The 17716-nt window shown below is 41.4% G+C and overlaps 1 protein-coding gene and 1 long non-coding RNA gene across 2 annotated transcripts in view; one reads left to right on the forward strand and one right to left on the reverse strand.

Moving 5' to 3' along the window:
• The window catches only part of ass1 (argininosuccinate synthase 1), a 185751-nt gene that overhangs the window by 43787 nt on the left and 124248 nt on the right, over positions 1–17716 (reverse strand). The gene's annotated exons all lie outside the window — the stretch shown is intronic.
• Positions 1965–14225, forward strand: LOC134359835 (uncharacterized). Its single transcript, XR_010021213.1, has 3 exons — positions 1965–4028; positions 7751–8002; positions 13740–14225. It is a non-coding gene; the product is annotated as an uncharacterized LOC134359835 (long non-coding RNA).

Consider the following 17716-nt stretch of genomic DNA (forward strand, 5'->3'; position numbering starts at 1 on the left):
TTATGAAGGGAAGTATAGGAAGCAGATAGATGGTTTACATGGAAACTGCTGGGCGTATTGTACTTAAGTTACCAAAGTGTTGAAGGGAAATAAGAATTCCTCAGGTGTGCTGTTCCTACCACATTAGGGCAGGTCAGTTCTCAGTGTGGGTCCCAAATCAAGAATTCACTGCTCATTAACACATTCACTGGGATTAATTCATGCGGCCATTGGGAATAGAGCCGAGGCTCCCATTTCAATTTTGAACTAGATGTGTAAGGGATGAAGTGGTTGGCTTTCTAAATATGCAACAGCTATGTGTCTGGCAGAGTACAAGAAGGATAATTTTACCCTGGATGCCATCCAAGTGATGTGTATGGAATTGGGCAGCCTGCAGCATATCCTCGAGTGTGTTGGTTGCTTGCAAAAATGACGCATTTCACTGTATATTTTGGTGTACATGTGATAAATAAATCTAAACTTGACTCTGAGATCTATAAAAAATCGGAGTAAGTTTTCTTTTAAAACATTTTCTACATTTATCTGCTTTAAAGAAAAGATATCCTTTTTAACAATCACTGACATCTGGCTTTCACTATTTCAGTGTTTTCCATAGAGTCATTAAATCCCAATTTATATATGTAAATCAAAATGTGACAATATTCCATATAACCAAATCCTAAGGAGTTTGAACAACTCAGACTGAATCGCAATGGTACCATAGTAACACACACATCAATGGAAATAAATACACAGTTGATATTTCAGGCCTAGATCAGCACTGTATTTTAGAACATGTTTCTTAAATTTAAAAATAAAATTGCGGTAGGTTTCAAATTTTAAAATCGTATCTACTTTTAAATATTCTTCTGATTTGAAATGTTTGTGTTAAGCTACATGAAGTTTAAAATCGAATCATATCCTACAACTGTGGCATGAAAGGAACCTCAGTTCAATTTGACAGAACAGCCTCATTTATTGTGGAAAATACAAACAGATTAATTCAACAGTGAAACCTGGATCTGTTCCTACTGTGGTGATATCACGTGTAAGAATGTGATAGGAGAGAGTTCTAAAAGTTCTATGTTTTCCAGAAGATGTTTCTTTATTAGCAACCCACGGTACGTATAAATATAAAGAACACAACACCTACCATTATTTACAACTGTTACTTACTGCATGACAACAATTTTCCTGCAAGCAGGGACCTCATGGGGATTGAAAGAGAGACAATATTAACTTAACAGAAAGGGATTAGTTTCATGGTAACCAACATGGCTGACATGCCAACACTCTCGAGCCATTATGTAAGAAGCATGCAATCCTTCACAGACTGGAATCACAGATCACTGAAGACCAGCTTCAACACAAATACGTACAATTAAAAACTGGTGGCTTGCAGAATGATAGTGGTTATAGGTTTCAAATAAAACTTAAAAGTAAGTTTTATTGAAAATGTGTTTTATCATTCTCTGTGCAAGGGCAATGTTGTATACCATAAGGTTTAACCTGATTCTTCATATATTTTTTGAATGAAATCATTCATTTCATTTCATTTTTTGAATGAAATCATTCGGGCAGGGTGGTTTATTACTGAAGATCTCCTTGCCTTAAACAGCCTAAACTATTAAATGAACTATCGAATGAATGGTGGTGGGGGAGATTTAACAGGCTCTCATTCCCTCGCATTCCACCACATGCACGTAAAACTTTTTAAGCTCAACCACTGCAGAAATGGGAACAGAAAGCAAATAGCAAATATCAAGGGCAAGAGTTAATTTAGGCTGTAAAAAAATTATTTATATATTCAGATACATGAAGTTCTTAAAATATCTTTAGGCCGAGGACAAGTGGATCCAGCAGAGTCAGGAGGCGAGCAGTTGAAAATCTCAGTACTTGTTCCCATCTCTATTTGCTCTTTCTTTACTCCAAAGTTTATTTTACTTACAATTTTCTTTTATTTTCTTTAATTCCTATTTATCTTTAATTCTGTCAATTGCAATAGGTTAGCAGCAATTGTTTTAGGCAGTTTCAGTCACATTCATCACATCTGCCTGTCAACAGGACATAAACAATGACTATTCTATTAAAACGTTGCTTTCTGTCCCACTGTATTGAGTGATTCTGACATTTGTCTTATTGGTGGAAGAAAAAAAAAGGAGGAAGGCAGCTTTGGAAGCTAGTAATCTTCCTGCATTTCTGTCTAAAGAGAGTGAATTCGTGTACTCCATCAGGAAACAGAGGATGACACGTGTAAAAATTAAGTAATTGCTTGTCAGAACCAAGTCAAATAATCTGCTCACTTCATGCTGATAGGCACTCAGCTTTTCTGCACACTTGATGCACTGCGGCTCCCTGATGTTTTCCTGTTGAGCAAGGATACAGCAAGAGGCCAGAGCTGCGAGTAGCTGTTGGTTTCAAACAATTCCGTTTTGCACAGGGGAAGACAAGTCAGACCGAGAATTGGAATCTTGATGCAAACAATAATCTGCTTCTGATACAAATTTGTCAACAACAAGCCCAATATTCATACATCTTATTTCGTATTCCACTGAATATTAAAAATATCAGTACCTTAAATTTGTACAGTGTTTTCCCCAAACTCCAACAAGATTTGGTTTGTAGCTGAATATGTGTTATCTTAAGTAATATGTTCTAAAAGGGACAGCATACCAACAGCCCTGCTGAGCTTTCGCCTGAGAAGACATTTCCTACTTTTGGACAATGATCGCATCACAGAGGAGCATATACTATACTATCCAAGCTTCTATTTTTACGCGTAATAATTAAAAATAGTTTGAACAACTGAACTGCAGTTGAACGAGACTGGCATTCATAAAGGCATCTTTCACTCCCTTTTCTGAGCATCTCCAAAACCTTTACAGCCAATGAAGCATCTGTAAACAGCAAAAAGGTTAATGGGTCTGTAAGTGATGTTCATTAAACGAACCGTATTGGCCAGGACATCAGCCTCTCCTATCCTTTCTTCCCAATAGTGATGTCCCACTGAAAGGACTGATGTCAAAGTAAATTTATCACCCAAGTACATACATGCCACCATATACTACCTTGTGATTCATTTTCTTGCAGGCATTTACAGGAAAATGAATAAATACTGTAGAATTGATGAAAAACGCTGTACATATGACTGATGAACAATAAGAAGACAAAGTGTGCGAATAAAAAGATCAATAATACTGAGAATATGGAATGTAGAGTCTTTAAAAGTGAGTCTGCAGATTGTGGAATCACTTCAGCTTTGAAGTGAGTGCTAGTTCAGGACCTTGATGGTTGTAGGGCAGGGATGGCCAACCTATGGCGCATGTGCCAACAGTGGCGCACTGGATGATTAGAAGTGGTGCACTGCACCCCAGTGATAATCATAAAAAAGTAAGCCTACTCATGCAAAAAGTATTAACCAAAAACCGATTTGGAGAGAAAAAAAATCTATAACAGGAATTCAAGTAGCTTAAATGGGTTTTACTGAGAACAAATCTAAAACTTACCTATTATTTTTAGTGATTTTATTATTTTGTGCACATCTTTTGGCGAATGTTATCTCTGTTTTCAATTTTTAAAAAATGTTCAATGAGCCAAACTAGGAATGAAGGACTTTTGTTCTGCAGTCGTTCCATTAACTGTTCAACACACGTTTGATACTTGTTTGATCCTGAGGTGCCAGACGTCTGCACCAACGGTGCGTTGCAGGAGCTGTGCTTTGCTTTTCGAAAATTAAGCCTTGTTTTTACCCATCACAGTGCAAAAGAAAAGCAGAAGGTGATAGTAAGTGTGAATTCAATGAACAGTGGGAAAATGAGTTCCTATTTATAGCGGGTCTGTCAGGAAAACCATTGTGTATTGTTTGTAAAAACATATTCTCACATAATAGAAGACATGGTCTTAATAGACACTATAAAACACAACATCAGACTGAAATAGAAGGAAAACTGAAGCTACTGCTTGGGTCTGAGATACGGAAAGAATCTGTGATTAAGAAAAAGGAAGAAATCAAAAGAAGACAAAATATATTTGTTAAAAACCTCATTAAGGTAAGTAATGTTTATCTTGTTTTATATTAAATCAATATATCATGTAAAAATGCTAAATCTGTCTATATTAACATAATTTTACAAGAATTGAATGGGGGTACAAGAGTTGTACGGCACATCTGAACTCGTGCGTGAAAAAATTGATGCATGGAATGTAAAAGGTTGGCCACCCCTGTTGTAGGGTAATAATTGTTCCTGAACGTGTTGGTGTGGGACCCAAGGTTCCTATACCTTTTACCCAATGGTGACCTGGATGGAGGGAGTCCTTGACAATGGATGCTGCTTTCTTGTTGCAGCCCTGCATGTATATGTGCTCAATGATAGACAGGGCTTTGCCAGTGATGGGCTTGGCCGTTTTCACCAATTACTGTAAACGTTTCCATTCCTGTGATGTGGCCACGGTTTCTATCTCATTCCAAAGACGTCACTTCTGACAGTGCAGCAGCAGCCAGGTACAGTCCTGGAGAGTTGGCTTCAATGCTTGGAGTCAGCGGCCGTCAAGTGCATCTCGTGTGTGGCAAATGATACTCCAATCTACCAGCAAAGCTACAAACCCACCCATTACCTTCTCCCGCCAAAAAGACGTTACAAACCCTAAATTCATGCATGATTCAAATAATGACGCAACTTATGCAAGACTTGTGCAACTTTTCTTGGATTGCAAGGAGGAAGCTTAAGTCTAGCCTTCAAAGGTCTTCCACTCTCTCCTCAGAGGTCAGTGTGGTTGCTGTTACTAAGAAGAATGTGCTTGGGAAGCTGAAAGGTCAATGTGCGAAGGTAAATTAGTCACCTGGACCAGATGGACTACACACCCCAGGGTTCTGAAAGAGGTGGCTAAAGAGATTGTGGAGGTATTAGTAGTGATCTTTGAAGAAGAATAACTAGATACTGGAATGGTTCTGGAAGGGGAAAGTCGTAAATGTCATTCCAATCTGTCAGAAGGGAAGGAGGCAAAGGGGAAATTCTGGGCCAGTTAGAATGACTCCAATGGTCAGTGGTTGGGAAGATGTTGGAGTCCATTTTTAAGGATCAGGTTTCAGGGTACTTGAAGGCACACAATAAAATAGGCCAAAGTCAGCATGGCTTCCTTAAGGGGAAATCTTGCCTGACAAATCTGTTGGAATTTTGAGGAGATAACAGGCAAGATAGCCAAATGAGAGTTGGTGGATATTGTTTACCTGGATTTTCAGAAGGCCTTTGATGAGAAGCCAGAGATGCGGCGGCTAAATAAGATAAAAGCCCATGGTAATACAGGAAGATATCAGCATGGCTGACTGGCAGAGGCAAAGAGCGGGAATAAAGGGGCCCTTTTGTGGTTGGCTGCTGGTGTTCCTCAGGGGTCAGTATGAAGACTGCTACTTTTTACAATATATTGTTAATGAACTGGATGATGGAATTGATGCCTTTGTGGCCAAGTTTGCATTTGATACAAAGATAGATGGATGGGCAGGTGGAGCTGAGGAAACAGGTAGTCTACAGAGGAACTTGGGCAGATTAGAAGAATGGGAAAAAAACTGGCAGATGGAATACAGTGCAGGGAACTGTATAGTCATGCACTTTAGTACTTTATACTTTATACATTATTGTCGCCAAATAATTAATACTAAAATGTACAATCATCACAGGCAATATTTGATTCTGCGCTTCCCACTCCCTGGATTACAAATATTAAATATTAAAAATAGTAAAAAATTAGTAAATATTAAAAATTTAAAGTATAAATCAAAAATAGAAAATAGAAAAATGGAAAGTAAGGTAGTGCAAAAAAACCTAGAGGCAGGTTCAGATATTTGGAGGGTACGGCCCGGATCCGGGTCAGGATCCGTTCAGCAGTCCTATCACAGTTGGAAAGAAGCTGTTCCCAAATCTGGCCATACGAGTCTTCAAGCTCCTGAGCCTTCTCCCGGAGGGAAGAAGGACGAAAAGTGTGTTGACTGGGTGGGTCGTGTCCTTGATTATCCTGGCAGCACTGCTCCAACAGTGTGCGGTGTAAAGTGAGTCCAAGGACGGAAGATTGGTTTGTGTGATGTGCTGCGCCGTGTTCACGATCTTCTGCAGCTTCTTTCGGTCTTGGACAGAACAACTTCCATACCAGGTTGTGATGCATCCTAGGAGAATGCTTTCTACGGTGCATCTATAAAAATTAGTGAGGGTTTTAGGGGACAGGCCAAATTTCTTTAGTTTTCTCAGGAAGTAAAGGTGCTGGTGGGCCTTCTTGGCAGTGAACTCTGCTTGGTTGGACCAAGTCAGGTCATTTGTGATATTGACCCCGAGGAACTTAAAGCTTTTGACCTGTTCCACTTGCGCACCACCGATGTAAATTGGGTCGTGCGGTCCGTTATTCCTTCTGAAGTCAACAACCAATTCCTTCGTCTTGCTGAAGTTGAGGGATAGGTTATTGTCTTCGCACCATGCCACCAGGTTCTTAATTTCCTCTCTGTACTCAAACTTATCATTACCTGAGATAAGGCCTACAATTGTTGTGTCATCAGCAAACTTATATATTGAGTTCGATGGAAACTTGGCTACACAATCATGGGTGTACAGTGTGTACAGCAGGGGGCTGAGTACACAGCCTTGTGGGGCACTGGTGCTCAGAGTGATTGTAGAGGAGAGCTTGTCCCCTATTTTTACAGCCTGGGTCCTGTCTGTGAGGAAGATGAAGATCCAGCTGCAGATCTGAGTGCTAAGGCCCAGGTTCTGGAGCTTAGGAATCAGTTTATTTGGAATGATGGTATTAAAGGCAGAGCTTTAGTCAATGAAAAGGAACCTTACGTATGCGTCTTTATTCTCCAGGTGTTCTAAGGAGGAATATAGGGCCAGAGAGATGGCATCTGCCGTTGACCTGTTGCTCTGGTAGGTGAATTGCAAAGCGTCGAAGTTGACCGGTAGGCTGTGGTTGATGTGTGCCATAACCAATCTCTCGAAGCACTTCATAGCAATTGATGTCAGAGCCACAGGTCAATAGTCATTCAGGCATGCCACCTTGCTCTTCTTCGGCACTGGGATTATCGTTGCCTTCTTAAAACACGAGGGGATCTTATACTGAAGCAAGGAGCAGTTGAAGATGTCAGCAAACACTCCAGCTAGCTCGCTTGCAGGAATAAGGGTGTGTAAATGGGGAGTGAATTCAGAAATCGAAGGTGCAAAGGGACTCAGAAGTCGTCGGTAAGGAAGGCAAGGGCAAAGTTAGCATTCATTTCAAGGGGACTATAATATAAGAGTATGGATATACTGCTGTGGCTTTATAAGACATCTGTCAAACCACATTACTGAGAAGTTTTGGGCCTCATTTCCAAGAAAGGATGTACTGTCATTGGAGACAGTCTAGAGAATGTTCACCAGAGTGATTCCGGGAATGAAAGGGTTAATGCATGAGGACCTATACTTGCTGGAGTTTAGAAGAATGGGAGGGGGGTGGACCTCATTGAAACCTACTGAATATTGAAAGGCTTAGATAGGGTGGACGGGGAGCGGATGTTTCCAAAAGTGGGAGAGAGAAGAAAGAGTGAATAATGGAGCAGACACAATGGGTGAACGGTCAAATACTCATCATATGCTTTATGGTCTAAAATTTCTTAATCTACTCCTATCTCTCCAAGTGGTGAATTTTTCTGTTTGCTCTTGTGGTCTTTCTACGCTTCACCGTCAGCCCACACGCTGTCACTGCGTATTCATTTCTTGTCGTGCACTGTCACTGATGGCCGAATTTGTGATTGCAGGGCTCTCTGATATTGAGAACATCTGATTACCTGGTTTCTAAACAGTGAAACTCCACAGACCTTCATCAAGAAAACTGACTTGAATGTCAACGTCCCCTGCCCCGAAAGAAGTCATCGGTGGAAGTGGAAAACAAGGCAAGAATTCTAGGAGAGGGGTTGCTATCACCAAGCTACATCATGAAGGAGATGCAGGCGACAACTCTGATACGTTCGATGCTTGTGCGAAATTCAGCCGAATAAAAAGATGGAAAGGTATTCCAGTTTGTCCCTCTCCAGAGACTGAGAATAAAAAACTATCTTACTGAGGGTGGATTTACAGTAACTGTTGCCATCTTTCTGTAAGACTTTAAACTGACAGGTGGGGATTAAATCAGATTCAGGTTTAATATCACGTATCACGGGCAGATGTTGTGAAATTTGTTGTCTTTGCAGCAGCAGTACAATGCAATACATAATAATAGAGAAAAAAGTGAATTATATTAAGTGTATATATAATAAAATAATGTCAACTATATAGGACGCTGGTCAGACCTCACTTGGAGTACTGTGCTCAATTCTGGCCGCCTCACTACAGGAAGGACGTGGAAACCATAGAAAGAGTGCAGAGGAGATTTACAAAGGATGTTGCCTGGATTGGGGAGCATGCCTTATGAGAATAAGTTGAGTGAACTCGGCCTTTTCATCTTGGAGCGACGAAGGATGAGAAGTGACCTGATAGAGGTGTACAAGATAATGAGAGGCATTGATCATGTGGATAATCAGAGGCTTTTTTTCCCACGGAGGGCATAGTTTTAAGGTGCTTGGGAGCAGGTACAGAGGAGATGACGGGTAAGTTTTTTTACACAGAGAGTGGTGAGTGCATGATATGGGCTGCCGGCGGCAGTGGTGGAGGTGGATAAGATAGGGTCTTTTAAGAGACTCCTGGATAGGTACATGGAGCTTAGAAAAATAGAGGGCTATGGGTAAAGCCTAGGTAGTTCTAAGGTAAGGACATGTTTGGCACAGCTTTTTGGGCCAAAGAGCCTGTATTGTGCTGTAGGTTTTCTATGTTTCTATGTTTTTTTAAGTAAATAGTGCAAAATAAAAATTATATGAGTAGTGAGGTAGTCTTCATCAAAGTTGCTGGTGAACGCAGCAGGCCAGGCAGCATCTCTAGGAAGAGGTACAGTCGACGTTTCAGGCCGAGACCCTTCGTCAGGACTAACTGCTTCCTTCAGTTAGTCCTGACGAAGGGTCTTGGCCTGAAACGTCCACTGTACCTCTTCCTAGAGATGCTGCCTGGCCTGCTGCGTTCACCAGCAACTTTGATGTGTGTTGCTTGAATTTCCAGCATCTGCAGAATTCCTGTTGTTTGAGTGAGGTAGTGTTCTTGGCTTCAATCTCCATTCAGAAATCAGATGGCAGAGGGAAAGAAGTTGTTCCTGAAATGCAGAGTGTGTGCCTTCAGGCTTCTGTACCTCCTCCCTGATGGTAGCAGTGAGAAGAGGGCATGTCCTGGGTGTGGGGGTCCTTAATAATGGATGCCACCTTTCAGAGGCATCGCTGAAAATGTTAAAGATCCAATGGCAATATTTTGAAGTATAAAGGACTAATCAAAATATTGTGGAAAGGCAGTTAGTTGGCTGATTCAGTTCAAAGAAAACCAAGATAGTAAATTTTAGTTGTTCCTTTAAAGCAATAAAAACTCTTATACCTGTTCACAAGTGGGACAGCATGGTAGTGTAGTGGTTAGTACATCGGTTTACAGTGCTGGCAATCACAGATCAGGGTTCAATTCCTGCCCCCGTCTATAAGGTTTTGTATGTTTGTACTGAACGTTCTCCCTATATCTGCGTGTGTTTCCTCGCACATTTTCAATTCGTACGGTTATGGTTATTGAGTTGTCGGCATATTACTTTGGCGCCAGAAACATGGCAACACTTGCGGGCTGATCCCTACACAATCCTCAATCAGAAAAGAACATGTTTCACTGTATTTTTCAATGTTTTGACATATGTGTGACAAATAAAGCTAATCTCTTCCCAATTGGTATGATTTAGAAAAGGAAGAATATATAAGCAAAAGATGTGAAGTTCTTTAACAACTGCAGGCAAGAAATCTATAAAAATGTCAAGTGCCGCACTACATTATAAACAAAGAGATAATGGCTTTAAAAGCAATGACATGATGTTGCACTTCAACAGAATATTGTTCAAGCCATTTTTCAAAACTGCAACCCTAGCTACCCAATTAAAGTCGTGAAAATTATACAGGGAACATTCACAAGCAATTCAAAATATAATTTAAAAGAAATGCACTTTCCCCAATGAAAGTGAACAAAGGAAGGAAAGAGAAAATTTTGAGGTTTTCAAATTTAAGAGAGGTTTTATCAGAGAAAATTGTCAAACCATCAGCATCTTGCAAATTATTAACAAGGTGACATGACAAGGGAAGCAGAGAAACTGGAAATAATTTCACATTAAGATTATTATTAGAATATGGAATCCCCTACCACAAGTGGTTACAGAGGCAAAAACTAGATCACGTAAAAATATATCATCACAAATATTTGTAAAGGATGAATATGAAAGGGTGGAGATATGGAATTAGAGCAGACGGCTCCAATTTGAAGAGATAGCACTGGCAGAGGCACAATGGCCTCCTTCTGTGCCCTAATTTCTATGATTTCTGAACTGAAGTGTTAAATCGAGTATAGCAGTATGAAGTTAAATACCGCAATAATGTTAAATGTTACGCTTTTACAGTTCTAGTTCCTGGTCAGCAGTAGGCGTCAGAATGGAGGAGCACTTGCTTTGACAGGGGCTTGATACTAAAAGGCTGTGGATACAAATCTGACTTGAGAATACATGGCGACAAAGGCAAAGTGTTGGCAACTGCTTATCTGCCTCGCAGATTAAATGAAGTCTGACATTTCAAGGATCTTTTGCTCTCCTGTATTTACAAGAACTCAGGGGAACAGTGACAGCTCTTCAGCTGTAGGTACAAGACAGCATGAGATCACTTGGCAACTGCGCTTCTGTTGTTAATACAGACATTCTATTTTATTTGTTTACCTTTCTACATCACATACCTTTTACATTATACTCCATACTATAAACTAATCATTGTTTAAGCATTAAGGAAATTAGAGTAACCTGGATGATTTGGTAAACGTTTATATAAACTGGAATCGTAAAATGGAGATTTAAAGTAGTTCTTTTATTTTGCATAGTGTTGTTATTTTAAATTATAATATTGTCTTCCTGGGCAGAGGAAGATTAGAAGTCACTCCTCAATATTTCTCTGGTATGGGATATTTCAAAGTAGTCTTCACCCTAGCCCATACAATAACCTTATTTTGACAGATCCTTCCTCAATATCCAAAACATTTAGAGCTCTTGAAAATTCAAGATATAGATAAACACCTGGATGAAATTTTACGAGGGGATCTTCTCCAGCAATTTACAGACCTTCACATCTCTTAAGAGTCCCAAGACAATTTACATCTCAACTTGATTTTGTTGGCCGTGGTCACTTTTGTATTGCAACTCAGTTGCAAACTGCACAACAGATACTTTACAAGGAGCAGTAACTGGATAACCTGTTTTAATTATACTGGTTGAGGATAAATCCAGTTCCTTAAGGTTGTTATAGCCGGGGGTGGTGGAAGGGATAAGCTCCCACTATCTTTTAAATGCTCCCAATGGCGTGCGTCTCAAATAGCCTCTGATAAGCAAGCCAAGCTCCTGGCCTTTACATGTGGCTACTTAGCCCAGTGGGACAGTTTCTACTGACAGGAGAAGGGACAAAGGCAGGCTCTTGGCACCTTAAAACCAGTTGCTTTGGGCGAATGAGGCTCTTCAGCCGTGGCTGGCAGCTCATTTGGGAGAAGGAAAACTCTGATCTCAGACCTCCACTGCAAGTGGCTATACCGACTCATGGGGAAGGCTTCGGGAGCAAACCCCGAGGAATAATCCGGAGCTGGAGTCCCTAAGGCAGTCCTACGTTGAGTTTGACATTGACTGGTAACTCCTGCAGTGCTGCTGGTGTCAAATTGTTCCTTCCGGCGTTCCTTTTGATTCATCAGCCGCATGGAGAGGGGCAGCCTGCTGCATGGGCAACAGCTTGCCCAAGGGAGGCCATACTTTGAATCTCCTTTAATGTATATATTGTTTGTTTTGGCATGCCCTTTGAATACAGAACTTTATCTCTGACTTCCTACTGCTTTCTTGCTGAGCACGCCCTTTATTGCTGGACTCTGGTGCTGCTCTTTCCCACAACTGTAAATCCTTTGTCTGTTCTAGAGTCATGGAGCACCACAGCTCAGAAAGTGGCCCTTCAGCCCATCTAGTCCGTGCTAAACTTTTACTCTGCCCACTCCCATCAACCTGCACCTGAACCACAGCCCTCCATACCCCTCTCATCCACGTACTTATCCATATTTCTCTTAATAGGAATCAGGTTTATTATCACCCGCATGTGTCGTGAAATTTATTAACTTAGCAGCAGCATTTCAATGCAATACATAATATAGAAGAAAAATTAAAGTAAATAGATAAATTACAGTATATGTATATTGAATAGATTAAAGACTGTGCAAAAACAAATAATATATATATTAAAAAGTGAGGTAGTGTTTACGGGTTCAATGTCCATTCAGAAATCAGATAACGGAGGGGAAGAAGCTGTTCCTTAATCGCCGAGTGTGTGCTTTCAGGCTTCTGTACCTCCTACCTGATGGTAACAGTGAGAAAAGGGCATGCCCTGGGTGCTGGAGGTCCTTAATAATGGACGCTGCCTTTCTGAGACACCACTCCCTGAAGATGTCCTGGGTGCTGTGTAGCAATTAATGTTGCAATTGAACCACTTCTGTCAGCAGTTCATTCCACACCGTCGTCACCCTCTGAGCAAAGAAGCTCCTCCTCAGGTCCTCTTAAATATTTCACCTTTCACCCTTAACCTATGACCTCTAGCATATTTCACTGTTTGCTACTCTCCCGAATTGTTAATCTATTGGTTTAGCAAGCAATGATGACCTGATAACATTGCAGCAAGAACGTAACTTATTTAAAATGACACCAATATCAAAGGAGCTTCACTGTAAAGCTGGTCTGAACACCCAGAGGCCTATGCCTGCTCAGCGTTATATTTTGAAAGCACCATTGCCTGTGTCAGTCAGGGTTACTGTTTATAAACCACGAAGGCATGGTGGCACAGCAGTTAGTACCGCTGCCTCATTCCTCCAGCGACCAGTGTACGGTCCTGATCTTCGTGAGGTGAGTGTGCAGGGACACGAGCTGGCCCCTCCACATCCCAAAAGGGTTAATGGGCTGCTGCACGATGCCCCCAGTGTAAGTGGGGAGGCAGGAGAAGGATTGGGGGAAGCTGATTGACATGTGGGAGAAAGCAGGTCGCAGAGAAGTAAAGGGGGTTATAGAACTCGTGCCTGAGAGCTCGCAGAGACTCTGGGGGACATTTACACGAAACGCTGGCAAAAGAAAGCAGCCTCTATCATTGTGGTAAACCATGTATATAGGTTGTAACTGGGTTACCTGTCTGGACACGCCCCCCTGCTGACTGCTCCTGTGGCTCCTCCCGCAGACCTCTGAATAAAGGCGATTGTGTCACTGCTCCTCCCTCAGTCCAGGACAGATACTCAGCATGGACCTGGGTCCATTTAGTGTTAATAAAAGCCTTTCAGTATTTACTCTACTTCCAGTCTTTTGGAGTAATTGATAGTGCATCAATCATCAGGGACCCCCAGCATATGCTCACTTCTACTACTGAGCAGGAGGCAGTGAGGTCTTAAGTCCCACACCACCATGTTCAGAAACAGTCGTTACCCGACCGAATCACCATGGATAACTTCACTCACACTGATTCAGGAGCCTGATAGTTGTAGGGTAACTCTGAACTGATTCCACAACCTACAGCCTAATTTTTAAGGACTGAACAATTCATGTTTAATCTTTCTTATTTGCATGCTTTGACTGTCTATTCGCCTCCATAGATGCTGCCTGACCTGCTGAGTTCCTCCAGCATTTTGCGTGTGTTGTTCTGGATTTCCAGCATCTGCAGAATCTCTTGCGTTTCCATAGCACTAAAGGATCGAACAGCACCAGGATAAGGAAAGGTAATGTTATTAAGGTTCCTTTTTCTGGTCATTGAGTTCTGTTCCTTTTTTTAGTGCTGATTATGTAAACAATATGCTCAATACAGATTAAGTGAGTGGGCAAGAGAGTAGTCAGTGGATTTCGTTATGGAGAAAATGTGTAGCTACCTATTTACAGTAGGTTTGAAAAGCAATGCTTAAAGTCTTCACAGACTGCTTCTTGCTAGAATTCAGGAGCTGGGGAGCCCTTGTACATAAAAGTACCGAAATATAATGCAGACAGAGCAAATATTTACAGAAACAAACAATATCCTTTATCATAAAATGGATTAGCATACAAGCATAAAGACTTATGGCAACTGTGCTGGGTGTTGGCAAGACTATTCTTAGGACCACTGGGCAACACACCAAGAATGCCGGAGGAACTCAGCAGGCCAGGCAGCATCTCCGAAAAGAGTACAGTCGACGTTTCGGGCCGAGACCCTTCGGCAGGACACCTGGCCTGCTGAGTTCCTCCAGCATTTTGTGTGTGATGCTCGGATTTCCAGCATCCACAGATTTTCTCTTGTTTGTGTGAAGACCACTGTGGTCCACTTGCCTTTGAGCAGCACAGCAGTGGCACATGAGGTTACTAGATAAGAGAACTGTTCTACGAGGAGAGATTAAACAGACGAAAGAGGCGATCACATCGAAGCAAAAAGCATGGGAATTCAAAAGAGATCTAACAGAGTAGGTGACAGGAGGATTTTTGCCCTCTTTGAGAAGCTAGAATTAATATTGGTTACAGAAAACAAAAGACAAGGAGCAACTTCTTCATTCAGGCTGTTGTGAATCTTTAGAATGTCCTTCACTGGGTGCTTTGAACGTTTGGCTACAGAGTACACCGGAAACAAAGGATGACGACTTCTGTTTCAGGAGGGAATCAAGAGGATGATTCAGGAAGATGAAGTTCAAAGGGCCAAATGACCCAGTTCGGCATGTACTTCAAGTTGCTTTAGTTATGACAGTATTGCAGTCACCGTGGCACTATTACAGCTCAGGGCGTCCGAGTTCAGAGATCAATTCTGGCACCATCCATACATTCTCCACATGCCCGTGTGGATTTCCTCCCACAGTGCAAAGACATACCAGTTAGTAGGTTAACTGGTCACTGTAAATTGTGCTGTGATAAGGCGAGGGTTAAATAGGTGTGTTGCTGGGAGGCGTGGGTCATTGGACAGAAATGGCCTGTTCAGCACTGTATCTCAAAATAAGCAAAAAGAGGAGGGGAGGGGATAGGAGGAAAGGAAAAGGGAGGGGAATGGAATTCTATTTTAGCAGAAAACTTGTCCATTTTGTTTATAGAATGAATTAGACTTTGAATGAAGGACAGGAGTATGCTAATTAAGCTAACGTCTGGTCAATGGCCTTTCATTATGTTGATTTCAAATAATTTAACGGTGCTTGTAAATGGGAGGAAATGGCAGAAGTCACTGATTTAATTCTGTGCATTTCCACAATGATCTGTAGCTGTTATCTTCTGAAAATATGCAGTATTTATTTTCCCCTGGTCATAATGGACTTAAAATAGCACTTGTTACAAGATTTGAAAACAAGTTTCTATTATTTTAAGCAGAACAACAGAATCTCTCTCTCTACATAAACCTTGCATTTGTCAATTAACAATATCTATAATAGGCCCAACTGCTCTTTGATAATGTCAGCACAATGTATTCATTGATCTATTATATATGATGTGATGCATCAAGTTTTAAAATGCACTGCGGCTACAAAGCCTTTTAATTAGGGCTTTTGTCAGACTGGCACACAGTGCAAGAATTCTACAGCTTGAGGTGTTAATACTAATTTCTGGATCCGTTCACAATTTCTTTTCTTCTAACCAAGGCAGAAAGTACACAAAAAAAAATACAAAATCTCTGTTCTAAATGTCATGCCTGTGTAAACAAAAGCATAGGTGATTAAAATGTTAATAAACATGGGCACAGAACATAGAAGCTCATTTATGACATTGTTATTCAGTTGTGAATAGGCAAACAATCCGGGAAGAGGCTTCAATGGGACTGTGTACGCAAACCCACATTTGCCACTGACAAAGACAAGCCATCAACAGCTTCACCTGGACCTCAGCCTTTGCTCAAGTCCCCGCCTACATGGACACTTGTGCATTTTTGCAGCCAATAGATTTATATTTACAGCTTAACATCAAAGTTGGCAATAAACTAATAATGTGTATTCAGATACCCACTAAAATGTCAAGTAGTGCCATCAGTTGCTGCAAATTCAAATGGCTTCTAATATGGTTAAATGGAGGTCAAATAACTCCAGTGATCTGATCGGCTTCTATAGAGGACAAGAAATTTTATGAAGATATTGGACTTTACAGAATTATTTAGTAACACCAGCAGTTGTGACACTAAACAAAATGGCCAATAATCGAGTCACTGAGGAAATGTGGCAATTTAGTGATATCATAAGACCATAAGACATAAGAGTCAAATTAGGCCATTCAGCCCCTCAAGTCTGCTCTGACATTCAATCATGGCTGATTTATTATTCCTCTTAACCCTATTCTCCAGCCTTCTCCCCGTAACCTTTGACACCCTCACTAATCAAGTACCTATCTCTGCTTTAAGTACACCCAGTGACTTGGCCTCCACAGCCTTGGCAACAGATTCCACAGATTCACTACCTTCTGGCTAAAGAAATCCCTCCTCATCCCTATTCTAGAGAGAGGAGAAATGGGTTAAAAATTCTATATCTGAATGCACGAAGTGTCAGAAATAAGGTGGATGAGCTTGAAGCTCAGGTGCGAATGGGTAACGATGATGTTGTTGGGATAACGGAGACATGGCTGCAGGGGGATCAGACCTGGGAATTGAATGTACAAGGGTATACATGCTATCGAAGGGACAGAAAGGTGGGCAGAGGGGGTGGGGTGGCCCTGTTGGTGAGGAATGAGATTCAGTCCCTTGCAAGGGGGGACATAGAATCAGGAGAAGTAGAGTCAGTGTGGATAGAACTGAGGAACAGTAAGGGCAAAAAGACCCTAACAGGTGTTATCTACAGGCCCCCAAACAGTAGCATGGATATTGGGTGCAAGTTGAATAGGGAGTTAACAATGGCATGTGGCAAAGGAAATGTCGCAGTAGTTATGGGGGATTTCAACATGCAGGTGAACTGGGAAAATCAGGTTGGTACTGGACCCCAGGATAGGGAGTTTGTAGAGTGCCTACGGGATGCATTTTTGGAGCAGCTTGTATGAGAGCCGACCAGGGATAAGGCTATTCTGGATTTAGTGTTGTGCAATGAACAGGATTTGATAAGTGATCTTGAAGTAAAGAAGCCATTAGGAGGTAGTGACCTTAATATGATAAGTTTTTATCTGCAAGTTGAGAGGGATAAGGGCAGATCAGAAGTGTCAGTATTGCAGTTGAACAAAGGAGACTACGGAGCCATGAGGGAGGAGCTGGCCAAAATTGACTGGTCGGATATCCTAGCAGAAAAGACAGTGGAACAGCAATGGCAGGTATTCTTGGGAATAATGCACAAGGTGCAAAATCAGTTCATCCCCCAGAGAAGGAAGGATTCAAAGGGGGGAAAGTGGCCACAGTGGTTGACAAAGGAAGTCAGAGATAGCATAGCATTAAAAAAGAAGAAGTATAATAGAGCTAAGGTGAGTGGGAAGATGGATGATTGGGAAATTTTTAAGGAGCAACAGAACTTAACTAAGAAGGCAAAACGGGGAGAAAAAAATGAGGTATGAACGCAAGCTAGCTAGGAATATAAAGGAGGATAGCAAAAGTTTTTTTAGGTATGTGAAGAGAAGGAAGATAGTTAAGAACAATGTTGGGCCCTTGAAGAATGAATTGGGAGAA

The sequence above is a fragment of the Mobula hypostoma genome, chromosome 21 (genome assembly GCF_963921235.1).
Source record: "Mobula hypostoma chromosome 21, sMobHyp1.1, whole genome shotgun sequence".
In the NCBI taxonomy this organism is placed as follows: Eukaryota; Metazoa; Chordata; class Chondrichthyes; order Myliobatiformes; family Myliobatidae; genus Mobula; species Mobula hypostoma.